Here is a 14,025-nt window from a genome sequence, read left to right as displayed (position 1 = left end):
AAACCTCAGTCATAACATTAGCCATATCCTGTAATGTGATTTGTAATGGCCGCCCAGATGTACTCGGCGCTACAATATCACGCACCTCCCTCTGAGCGGGAGATGTAGGTACTGACACGTGAGGCGAGTTAGTCGGCATAACTCTCCCCTCGTTGTTTGGTGAAATTTGTTCAATTTGTACAGATTGACTTTTATTTAAAGTAGCATCAATACAGTTAGTACATAAATTTCTATTGGGCTCCACTTTGGCATTGCAACAAATGACACAGGTATCATCCTCTGAATCAGACATGTTTAACACACTAGCAAATAAACTTGCAACTTGGAAATACAATTCAATTAGAATAATATTAAAACGTACTGTGCCTTTAAGAAGCACAGAAGATCTATGACAGTTGAAAATTAATAAATTGAAACAGTTATAGCCTCAATCCTTGTAAACAACACAACTTTAGCAAAGGTTTAATCCCATTAGCAAAGATAACAAATTCTGAAAGCAGGAAACAAATTACAGAATAAACGTTCTTTATCTCAGTCAAACTATAATTCTCACAGCTCTGCTGAGAGAAATTACCTCCCTCAAAATAAGTTTTGAAGACCCCTGAGCTCTGTAGAGATGAACCGGATCATGCAGGGAATACAATGAGTTGCTGACTGAAATATTTGATGCATAGTAAAAGCGCCAAAAAACGGCCCCTCCCCCTCACACACAGCAGTGAGGGAGAACAGAAACTGTCAGAAAAACAGATTAAACAACTGCCAAGTGGAAAAATAGTGCCCAAACATTTATTCACACAGTACCTCAGCAAATGAAAACGATTTTACATTCCAGCAAAAACGTTAAACATAATCTCTAGTTATTAAACAGCTTTATGTATTTCTTACAGTGTAATTCTAGTGAAGTACCATTCCCCAGAATACTGAAGTGTAAAGTATACATACATGACATTATATCGGTATGGCAGGATTTTCTCATCAATTCCATTGTCAGAAAATAAAAACTGCTACATACCTCTATGCAGATTCATCTGCCCGCTGTCCCCTGATCTGAAGTTTACCTCACTCCTCAGATGGCCGAGAACAGCAATATGATCTTAACTACTCCGGCTAAAATCATAGCAAAACTCTGGTAGATTCTTCTTCAAACTCTGCCAGAGAGGTAATAACACACTCCGGTGCTATTTTAAAATAACAAACTTTTGATTGAAGATATAAAACTAAGTATAATCACCATAGTCCTCTCACACATCCTATCTAGTCGTTGGGTGCAAGAGAATGACTGGGAGTGACGTAGAGGGGAGGAGCTATATGCAGCTCTGCTGGGTGAATCCTCTTGCACTTCCTGTTGGGGAGGAGTAATATCCCAGAAGTAATGATGACCCGTGGACTGATCACACTTAACAGAAGAAATTCTATTTAGAGGCTACAAAAGATTTCAGACAAACATCTTCCTTGTTTGTTGTTTATTCTGGTAAAAGGAGAGGTCAAAAAGCGACTTCTACCTCTCTTTCCTTTTGGCTTAAAAGCATCATCCGATTGGCTTATGAGACTGCCGGACGGCAACCTCCTGAAAGAATCACAGCTCACTCCACTAGGGCTGTGGCTTCCACATGGGCCTTCAAGAACGAGGCTTCTGTTGACCAGATATGTAAGGCAGCGACTTGGTCTTCACTGCACACTTTTGCCAAATTTTACAAATTTGATACTTTTGCTTCTTCGGAGGTTATTTTTGGGAGAAAGGTTTTGCAAGCTGTGGTGCCTTCAGTTTAGGTAACCTGATTTGCTCCCTCCCTTCATCCGTGTCCTAAAGCTTTGGTATTGGTTCCCACAAGTAAGGATGACGCCGTGGACCGGACACACCAATGTTGGAGAAAACAGAATTTATGCTTACCTGATAAATTACTTTCTCCAACGGTGTGTCCGGTCCACGGCCCGCCCTGGTTTTTTAATCAGGTCTGATGAATTATTTTCTCTAACTACAGTCACTACGGTACCATATGGTTTCTCCTATATATATTTCCTCCTGTCCGTCGGTCGAATGACTGGGGTGGGCGGAGCCTAGGAGGGACTATATGGCCAGCTTTGCTGGGACTCTTTGCCATTTCCTGTTGGGGAAGAGAATATCCCACAAGTAAGGATGACGCCGTGGACCGGACACACCGTTGGAGAAAGTAATTTATCAGGTAAGCATAAATTCTGTTTTCTCTGCAACTGACTGCTTGGAGATTGAATGCTTGATTTTATCAAAGCGGGGTTTCTCTGAGTCGGTCATAGATACCTTGATTCAGGCTCGAAAGCCTGTCACCAGGAAGATCTATCATAAGATATGGCGTAAATATCTTTTTTGTTGTGAATCCAAAGGCTACTCATGGAGTAAGATCAGGATTCCTAGGATTTTGTCTTTTCTCCAAGAAGGATTGGAGAAAGGATTGTCCGCTGGTTCCTTGAAAGGGACAGATATCTGCTTTGTCTAATCTGTTGCACAAGCATCTGGCAGATGTCCCAGACGTTCAGGCTTTTTGTCATGCTTTAGTTAGAATTAAGCGTGTGTTTAAACCTGTTGCTCCGCCATGGAGTCTCAATTTAGTTCTTAAAGTTCTTCAGGGGGTTCCGTTTGAACCCATGCATTCCATAGATATTAAGCTTCTATCTTGGAAAGTTTTGTTTCTAGTTGCTATCTCTTCAGCTTGAAAAGTTTCTGAACTATCTGCATTACAATGTGACTCGCCCTATCTTGTTTTCCATGCTGATAAGGTGGTTTTGCGTACCAAACTTGGGTTCCACCCTAAGGTTGTTTCTAACAGGAATATGAATCAGGAAATTGTTGTTCCTTCTCTGTGTCCTAATCCTTCTTCTAAGAAGGACCGTCTGTTGCACAACTTGGACGTGGTTCGTGCCTTGAAGTTTTATTTGCAGGCAACCAAAGATTTTCGCCAATCATCTTCTTTGTTTGTTGTCTATGCTGGAAAGCGTAGACGTCAAAAGGCTACAGCGACCTATCTTTCCTTTTGGCTGAAAAGCATCATCCGTTTGGCTTGGACAGCAGCCTCCTGAAAGAATTACAGCTCACTCCACTAGAGCGGTGGCTTCCACATGGGCTTTTAAAAATTATTCTTCTGTTGAACAGATTTGTAAGGCTGCGACTTGGTCTTCGCTTCATACCTTTTCCAAATTTTACAAATTTTATACTTTTGCTTCTTCGGAGGCTATTTTTGGGAGAAAGGTTTTGCAAGCAGTGGTGCATTCCGTTTAGGTTCCTGTCTTGTCCCTCCTTTCATCCGTGTCCTAAAGGTTTGGTATTGGTATCCAACAAGTTAGGATGAATCCGTGGACTCCGTACATCTTGCAAAAGAAAACAGAATTTATACTTACCTGATAAATTTCTTTCTTTTGCGATGTACCGAGTCCACGGCCCGCCCTGTCTATTCAAGACAGATAGTATTTTTTATGTAAACTTCAGTCACCACTGCACCTTATAGTTCCTCCTTTTCTTCCTTGGCCTTCGGTCGAATGACTGGGGGGTGGAGTTAAGGGGGGAGCTATATAGACAGCTCTTCTGTGGTGCTCTCTTTGCTACTTCCTGTCAGGAAGGACAATATCCCACAAGTTAGGATGAATCCGTGGACTCGGTACATCGCAAAAGAAAGAAATTTATCAGGTAAGCATAAATTCTGTTTTTAAAGATGGAGGATGCAACTCCGAATCAGTGAAGTGATAACCAATCACAAAAGAATGACATCAGCATTTAGGACCAATGGAAGGACTTTTCACCCTATTTCAACTCCAGGGAATCAGACGTACACCATCCAACTTTCCTATGAAAAAGCCATACGCTTACGGTGAAACGTACATCAGGAACATTAACAGGACAGGTATTGAGAGATTACTACTTACCCAGGGGGAACCAGCTAAGCCAGTGTGGCACGCTATTTCTCTCCACCCTACCAAAGGATAAGTTATCTCTCCCACTTAAAGGTCTGCTAGTGGTTCGATACCCAAGTGACTGTATACTTTGATGTATATATTTGTGGCTTTTAATGATTTTATGTATTTTAAATAAATAATCTTTTTAACTGAAGCAGCTGTTTGCGGTTGGTATATACTGGTTACCTGGCAGTATAAAACCGGGTGTGCACCTGTACCTAGAGCCTGGTAGGCTCAGCAAAGTGTGAGTAACCCCTTGGTGGGACTAAAAATGTGAAGATAATATTTCTTTTTCACCAAATTGTATTGCACTATATTTTTCTTATTTTGTTTTTGAGGCAAGAAACCACTTGAATCACTTCAATCACTGGAATTGGGACTCCCACAGATCACCCATATCCTTACACGCTATATATCATTGTTACTTTTATATTTGTGTATTATTTAGTTTATCACTTTTTGTAATCCATATTGGGCATTGAATTAGAGTTATTGGCTAATTATAGAAGATTGTGGTATTTTATTGTGATATTTTAATGTGATTCATTGTAAGTAAGGTTCATTTTAGAGATATATTTTGATTTGCTTTGTAAAGAATAAGTGTGTATAATTCATTCATAATCTAGTTTCTACATAAATATAATTCAGTGTGTATCTAAATTTAACTAATATAAGAATTTAGGAATAAATATTTATTTCAGTTATTTTGTATATACATGTTAATTGGAGGTTATTTTAAGATAATAACAAATAAAATTATTTTATAACCTGGTATATACCTACATATTATCTGGAGGCACTGCTGAGATATTATTATCTTTATCACATTGATATAATATATTTGTAGTAAATAGAGATTATTATCTAGAAGGAAAAAAATAATAATAAAAAAAAGATAATTTCAAAATTATTATTTTTTTTCCTTTGGTCAAAATTGTTTTAGCGTTTTAATTTAACCAAATACTAAGCCGAAATAATGTATGTTACTAGAAGTGAATCAAATTAATCTATGCTCTATACTCACTCATGTTTTAAATTCAGGAAACTGCTACACTTTGGCAGGGGAGGGGAGTGATAATAGGGAGTCAGGGGGTGGAGCCAGCTATCCAGATAGCCCACGTAGTACTAATGTATGTAAGGGGTCTCCCCATAGTAAATATAGGGCAGATAGGGTGTGCTCTATCCCTAAAAATAAGGTCCCTAGGAAAGCCCAATATACATCTAATAAGATATATGACACCCCTAAAAAAAAATTACATTTTTAAGTGGTGCAGTACCTAAGTTTTACAACAAGGGAACCAATTCTATAACTGACCACTTACAGGCCTATGAAAATGTTTTATCCATAATGAATGTTACTAGTGAGCAGTCAATAATTGAATTTCTGCCCTGGGTATTTGAAGGTAAACATCACAAGTTCTTTGCTTCAGTAAAGGACATGAATATTGATTCCTGGACTAAAACAAAGCATCATTGCAAAAAGGAGTTTGGGCAATATCGCACTAAAACTGCTGCTAAAATAGCTGTGTACGGTTTAAAATGTAGTGCCAATCAAAACCCTATAGAATTCCTTTCTGTACTAAAAAGTGCATACAGTATAGCCGAAGACTACCCCATATTTGAAAGCTCAGAATTTGTGAATTTATTTTACGAAGCATTGCCCACGCACATCAAGCTTAATTTGGCTAGAGATTTTGATGAACACTGCTCATTAGACTGGCTGATCAAAGAGAATACAAAGTTATACTCTATTCAGCAGTCCGGTGAACAGGGGGTGTAAAAGGGAACCAAGGCCCAGCCCCAAAATTGTGGCAGAATCTAGGGTGTCACCTAACCCCCTCAATTTGGAGTCTAAAAAGAAAACTTATGCGGAGGTGGCCCGAGAAAACTGGCCTTCCCCACAAAATTTTAACTCTTTCCCTCCCCCAACACGGGCTGAGGTGCAGAGAGAATATACTCAAAATGGGGGGCATACCCAGACAAATAGTTATCCCTGTAAAAATAAATACAAAAAGTGGCTAAAATACTCAGGGTAACCAGACATCCCAAGTAAATTGTGAAATGGCATGCAGAAAACTAACAACAAACCAGTCAAGCATGGCAAGTTGTTCTGCAAGATTGATCATTTAGTGGTGTCCAATAGTTTAACCATACACTGGAAAAAGACCAAGGGTCATTCCAGGATTCTATGTCTTGATAAGGAAGGCAATGATTTTGCGGATTCATTAGCCAAACAAGGAGCCATAACTGGAGAACTCCTTAATATCGACCACTTAATATGTGCAATTCAGGTAGAAGCCATTACCAGAAACCAGGCTAAATAACAAAGTGAGCCTAACCTGGTACAATGGAGTCAGGATTCTCCTAGTGAGGACCTAATCACTAGTCAAAAAGAAGACCCCATTATAGGCATCTTCTATAAAACACATAGAAGATCCTGAAAGCAACCCCATCTCAAAAGACGACGGTATTGGCAAGGAAGATCTTAGAATCTTGATGAAGTCCAGATCACAATTCAAGTTACAGAATGGTTTGTTAGTTAGAACCTCCAAAACTGGCATCCAACTATGGGTGGTACATACTAAGTTCAGAGGTCTCATGCTTCAACATGCCCATGATGCTCCCACATCTGGTCATCGTGGTGCCAAATTAACATATGAAATATTGCATGACTACGCCTTTTGGCCACATATGTTGAAGGATGTTCAAACCTACTGTCAAGGTTGTTTAATTTGTCCACAGTTCCAACCCACTGTGCCAATGCATAGAGCGCCATTGCAGAAAAGGGGGATGGTAATGCCATGGTCAGATATACAAATTGATTTTATTGGTCCAGTAACTAGGTCATCTAGAGGTAACAAATACATGTTAACAGTGACATGCCTATTCACCAAATGGGTAGAGTGGATAAGTGCACCAATATGCACAGCATTGCTCATCAACCACGTGTTTTCCAGATTTGGTTTACCCCAGCGAATCGAATCCGATCAGGGAACCCACTTCACTAGCGAAGTGATGATCAAAATGTGGAAAATACTAGGGGTCAAAAGAAAGCTCCATATTGCATATAGAGCTGTCTCTAGTGGCAGTGTAGAGCATTACAACCAGTCTATTGTGAAAATCCTCAAACGTTTGTGAGTGAAACGGTTAAAGACTGGGATGTAAAATTATCTAGTCCTTATGGCATTAAGAGCATCTCCAAGTAGTGCTACTAAGATGTCACCTTTTGAATTGATGACTGGTAGAAGAATGGTTCTACCTCAACATCTGTTGTACCATACATCAGACCAGAAATTGATAAATGCCATCAATACACATCCATATGTTAAGAACCCAAGGAAGCACCTGCAATATGCCTTTGCATTTTCTCAAAGGAACATAGAGAAGTCCGCAACTGCCGCTAAAACCTATTATGATCTCAAAACATCCAAAAAGGAATATGAAATAAATGATCTTTATAACTTTGGAAGAGATCAGGTTGAGGAGAAGAAATTTCTTCCATCATGGAAGGGTCCTTTTGTCATTACTGACAAGATATCTCCAGTTGCCTATAAAATTAGGATACCTAAAAATGATACCTTTATGGATAAATAAGTCCATATTAACCAGTTGCAAGCGTGCCATCCTAGATCCCAACTGCAAGTCATAGAGGGAGAATGAAGTGTCATATCCACAAATGCACTAAAGAAATGTTGTAGTTTAACGATGCCTAGCTAACAAGCATGAAGATTAAAAAATAACGGACTCTCTTCATAGTAAGACTCTCTATGATGCATACTGTCAGTACACTCACCAAATACCACTGACGTTAAGCCAATTCAAATACATGTGTCCTACATATATTGAAATTGGAACAGGGAATTATGTCAGGGTACCTGTGAAGTAACATTAAATAAACTACAGATGTATTACATAATTTAATATTTCATTTTAGCTAACATCTAATTTGATATGAATTGGTCTCACCATCAATACTGCTTAAGACAAGTTGAGGACAAAAGGGAAACATTTGTTTTAATTAGTGAAGATAACTAACCCCTGTGGATAAACGCTGGGTCTGGAGCTGAACTCTTTGAAGCCTAAGTATATGCACAAGAAACAAGTTTTTCATGAGGGAGAACCATTTTACATACAAGAGTTTATTATCCCCTGCTGAGTTGAATACACAGGATCTCCTGTTCACCAGGCTTGGTGACAACTAATATTTTAAATAGCAGAATGTGTACTTTGAAAACATAAAGGTCTTGGCTGTTAATTTTACTTGATGACTGTGCAATCCTGCTTGCTGCCATTTTTTGCTTACAGAGAGACCAGCGTGTGCCAATACAGTTTTCTGTAAGACAAATTCGTTGGGATACTCTTTGTGGATAAGAGATCATCAGGATTAATTCTCTTCCAATTGTGCATAATTCCCCTAAAAAAAATATGACAATAGACATATTTGGATATTAGCTGAATTCTCCACTGGTGTTCTGGTAAAGTATAAGCAATAGTATATATAATATGTAAATAAAAGGTATTATAAAGCTATAGTTAGATTGCAGCTGTTAATTTGAAAAGGGGCGCTTTGTAATTTAAATTTAAATTCATATTCCTGTGTAGTTTAGACCTAGTCACATTAGTACTAAATAATTTTATTTGCTAGATAAAGGTCTTTTGTATTTCATATCTCTAAGTCAGGCTTATTATTGTGAAATTTCATATAAATTGGTTATTGTGGTTAAATCTCTGATTGTTGTAAATTAAGCAGAGTAAGCTTGTAATCCATATTGGGCATTAGAGTTATTAGCTAAGTATAGAAGATTTTGGTATTTTATGTGATTCATTGTAAGTAAGGTTAATTTTAGAGATATATTTTGGTTTGCTTTGTAAAGAATATTGTAACAGAATAATCGTGTATAATTTATTCATAATCTAGTTTCTACATAAATATATAAGAATTTAGGAATAAATATTCATTTCAATTGTTTCGTGTATATACATTTCAATTGGAGGTTATTTTAAGATAATAACAAATAAAATTATTTTATAACCTGGTATATACCTACAACGTGATATTCAACATGTGCTTGATGATTTTGTTCTGAACAATTCGGCTAAGCTATGATGTTCGATACGTTAAGTGTACTGTAAAAATGTATTAAAATTATATTTTTTGACTTTTAATATATTTTCTTCCTAATGAGAGAGTGTAAACCTATTCTTGTTTTCAGACTTGCTTAACTTTCTATGTTGAGAAACAAAAATGTTATAGAGATACAACACTCATCTACTCTAATGCCGAATCCCAGAAGATACAATTGGTTTAACCTCTAAAAACCAAGATGAAAACAAACTGAAAAAAGGGTGATCTGGGATGGCGCTCAACAAAAGGGGAGCTAAGAGTTAAACTGTATAAAGTGCATAGGCTCTGATATTAAATATATATGTATAAAGTGCATAGGCTCTGATATTAAATATATATGTGTATGTACACTAGTGATTATTTATAATAAATTTGAATTGGAATTTAATAGGCCAATAGCAATAAACTAATCCGATATAAAAAAAGCAGGTAATTGAATAGAAAGAGTTAAATTAAATAATGTTTATTACATTCGATAAAAAATATATAATGATGCCGGCATCTAAAAACAAACACAATAAGCTCAATGAGAAATATCAATGTTAAAAAGTGGTACGAACAAATGATCTCATCTAAAGCAAATAACGGAAATAAAGATACATGAAAATTCTAAAACCTGTATCTTCCTGTTAGTATCGCAACATTGTCCAGAGAGTGGTTATTTTGTGCAAACTTGTAGCCAAAAACCCTGGATAACTTGTGTCCTCCTTTCCTCAGTGTTGAAAGTTAATGCAGCGTTCTCTGCAAACGGTGGAGGATACTGTGATCCCCGTATGTACACAGACAGTTCCGGGCTGTAGTGCAAAGGTGTTCCGGTGCAAAAGGTGTTCCGGTGTGAGTGACTCTTTGATAATCCCACAGGGTATGGTGAAGGACCGGAGTTCCAAACAGGATATTGATTAACAGATGGATTAGTATGAGTAGGTCCTGGGACAGGGATTACACATATGGAGCGAGCTCAAACAAGGTTTTAATAGCTGCCCGATGTACCTGTCCTATCTACTTACTTATCCAATCTGTTGATCTTGATAAAGGCCCCTGGCGGCTGAAACGCGTAGATTTGCCGATTGCTCCTGTGCACCAGATTAATAGTACTATTGTAAGCAACAGATTGGATACGTAAGTAGATAGGACAGGTACATCGGGCAGCTATTAAAACCTTGTTTGAGCTCGCTCCATATGTGTAATCCCTGTCCCAGGACCTACTCATACTAATCCATCTGTTAATCAATATCCTGTTTGGAACTCCGGTCCTTCACCATACCCTGTGGGATTATCAAAGAGTCACTCACACCGGAACACCTTTTGCACCGGAACACCTTTGCACTACAGCCCGGAACTGTCTGTGTACATACGGGGATCACAGTATCCTCCACCGTTTGCAGAGAATGCTGCATTAACTTTCAACACTGAGGAAAGGAGGACACAAGTTATCCGGGGTTTTTGGCTACAAGTTTGCACAAAATAACCACTCTCTGGACAATGTTGCGATACTAACAGGAAGATACAGGTTTTAGAATTTTCATGTATCTTTATTTCCGTTATTTGCTTTAGATGAGATCATTTGTTCGTACCACTTTTTAACATTGATATTTCTCATTGAGCTTATTGTGTTTGTTTTTAGATGCCGGCATCATTATATATTTTTTATCGAATGTAATAAACATTATTTAATTTAAATTTAACTCTTTCTATTCAATTACCTGCTTTTTTTATATCGGATTAGTTTATTGCTATTGGCCTATTAAATTCCAATTCAAATTTATTATATATAATCACTAGTGTACATACACATATATATATAATATCAGAGCCTATGCACTTTATACATATATATTTAATATCAGAGCCTATGCACTTTATACAGTTTAACTCTTAGCTCCCCTTTTGTTGAGCGCCATCCCAGATCACCCTTTTTTCAGTTTACTTTCTATGTTGGCCTAGTTGCCGCCTTTTGGTGGCACGCTTTTTGTATTACGCGGGGCACCTGGTGATCGGGCATTGTTATGCTTGGGTGGTTTCTCTTCCGCATTCCTGACCGTGTGGTGACGACGGAAAAGTCTGCTCCGCTGAGGTCTTGTCATAGGAGGTAGTGAGTGCCCCAGCCATTGTGGGTGTCAGATGCCGGTAGTTTTTCCAATATAGTGCTTAATTGATAGTCTTAGCCATGGAGGATTCTAATGCTGGGACTATCATCATTTCAGATTCTGAGTGTCCTCGGACGAGGACCGTACTTTGGCCCTGTTGTCGCAAGTCCACCAGTCGTGTATCTTGTGCATGCGTAGTATGCCGGTCCCTCGGCCTCGGGGGAGCCTTGGGCCTGCTGAGCCATCGGCTTCTGGGGGCTCTGTTCCTCACGTGACCCTTCTTCTACTCTTGCGGGTGACCCTGACGTTGATGTCTCCTCCGCGCAGGGTGGATAGTTTACCCCGGAGATGGCGGGACATTTTCGTTTTAATATATTGATGGTGCTTGTTCGTCTGCAGGACCCCGAGGTTTCCTCACAGTTGTATTCCTGCTCACCTATCCAGGGTGTTCAGACCGTGGGTGGCTCTATAATATTTTCCCCGGGGGTGATTGTTCCCCCATGTTGTTCTTTTCGGTATAGGATTGTGCAGCTGCGTGTCCTACTACGTTGCCTTTTTGACCTATTGGGGGATCCTTTCCTTTATCGGACGGGGACTTCTTAGTTCTCATATGGTTTTTCTAACTAGACTAATGGGGTTGAGGTAATCTCCTGTCGGTCTGTTGCAATTTTTCTCAGATTTTTTCGGAAGGTTCCGGTTTTCGTTTGGCGGGTCCTGCGGAGTCCTAGCTCCTTCTGGGTGAATACCTACGGATGCCCCTTTTTTTTCTTTATCCGGTCCGGATTTTTTGCCTTTAATTTTTTCCCTACGGGAATTCTTGGGATGGATTGCTGAGCTACTTCGAAGGAAGTTGTTCCCGGATTGTGGTCAGGAGGTTTTTTTTTCTGTGTTATTTAGTTTGTGATGCATGTTGCACCTAGCTGGTCTGGCGGGACTTGTTTGTTCACTTGTTGTTGTTTGTTTGTTTTTATAAACTACACTGTGCAGCTCATTGTGGCCTTCGGGTCAGGATGTCGGGAGCGCTTGGGCTGGCCCGGGTCAGTCTGCTTGGTGGTTGGGTCGGTGATTTTTCCGCCGTGTCGATTCGCTTCTCCTCTGCTGTGTGCAGTTACGGATTTGGATCTGCCGTTGGTGGTTTCTCTGGAGTCTCCTAGGTCCGCTCTCTTCGACTGGTTTTTGTTCACAGGTTTTTTTGCAGGACCTAGTCGGGGTGCTTTGATGGCCGGTGCTGTCGGGTGGCTAGCCTAGGGCTTACCATGCAGGGGTGGCTCATTTCTCCTACCTGCAACTATGGGAGCCTTTTGCTCCAAAGGGATCCCGGATGTGTGAGCTCTGTCTCTTCGGGGTCTCGCGCCTCGTAGCTGCGGTCCAAGGTTTTTTCATTGGAATCACTTTTTATTTCTCTTACTTGGTGTATCCAGTCCACGGATTCATCCTTACTTGTGGGATATTCTCATTCCCTACAGGAAGTGGCAAAGAGAGCACACAGCAGAGCTGTCCATATAGCTCCCCCTCAGGCTCGGCCCCCCCCAGTCATTCTCTTTGCTGCTCTAACAAGTAGCATCTCCACGGGAGGGTAAAGTGAATGTGGTGTTCGATTTGTAGTTTTTATTTCTTCAATCAAGAGTTTGTTATTTTAAAATAGTGCCGGTTTGTACTATTTACTCTGTGGCAGAAAGTGATGAAGATTTCTGCTGAGAGGAAAACGATTTTAGCATGTTGTAACTAAAATCCATTGCTGTTCCCACACAGGACTGTTGAGTACCGGAGAACTTCAGTTGGGGGGAACAGTTTGCAGGCTTAACTGCTATATGGTATGCTCAGTCACTTTTTTTCTAGTCAAGACCTGGTAATGCTAGAATACTTATAGGAATCCCCATGTGGGGAAGGTAAGCCATATTCTAAGACTTAGTATAGAAGGATGGCTTGGTTAAAAGGGCTTAATACGCTAGTGGACACTGTTATGGGACAATCAATTATTTTATTACATAATTTGATATTGGTACAAGTGTTTATTACATTCGGAAACACTTTTTTTTGGGTTTTATTCCGCCTGGCATATTTGTAGACACCTATTTAGGCTTGGGAAGGCCCCACAACTCCGGAGTGATGAGCGAGGGGGCCTAATTTTCGCGCCTCAGTTGCGCAGTTCATTTGCAAGACAGCTTCATGCAGCTTCACGTGTAGAGCCCAGAGATTGCTGGAGGGCTACAGAGAGGCTTAATTTCGTCTAAAAGTAATCCCCAAGGAAGGTAGGGCCACAGCAGAGACTGTGGCATGGTGCTGTAGTTTGTTAAACCAGTGGCTTGCTTTTATTTGCTCCGGTTTGGGCAATAAGGGGTTAATTCTCTTGAAAATTACTTTGCAATCATTTCAGAGCATTAGGATCATATGGTGAAAATTTTATAAAGATTGGATTTTTTTTGAGTTGCAGTAAAAAAGTGTGCGCTTTTTATTATTTAAAGGCACAGTACCGTTTTTTCAAAAATTGTATTTTACTGTATTTGAGTGCTGTCTAAGTCTGTTTAAAATGTCTGAGCCTACTGATAGACCCTGTTCTATGTGTTTAATAGCCATGGCGGTACCCCCTTTACATTTGTGTTTAAAGTGTGCTAAGGTATCTAAACATTTTAAAGACCATGCAGTGACACTTAAAAATGTAGCCCAAGATGATTCTTTGACGGAAGGTAACGAGGATAGTCCTCCTTCCTCTCCCCATGTGTCGACACCAGTTACGCCCACGCAAGCGATGCCTAGTACCTCTAGCGCATTGGGCCCTATTACATTGCAACAATTGGCAGCAGTCATGGATAATTCCCTTGCGGCATTTCTATCCAAACTGCCAGTTTTTTCTAAAAAACGTGATAGCTCAGTTTTAAGAACAGAGGA

The sequence above is a fragment of the Bombina bombina genome, chromosome 3 (assembly GCF_027579735.1).
Source record: "Bombina bombina isolate aBomBom1 chromosome 3, aBomBom1.pri, whole genome shotgun sequence".
In the NCBI taxonomy this organism is placed as follows: Eukaryota; Metazoa; Chordata; class Amphibia; order Anura; family Bombinatoridae; genus Bombina; species Bombina bombina.
The sequence above is the reverse complement of the archived record's forward strand: the minus strand, read 5'-3'. Positions refer to the sequence as shown.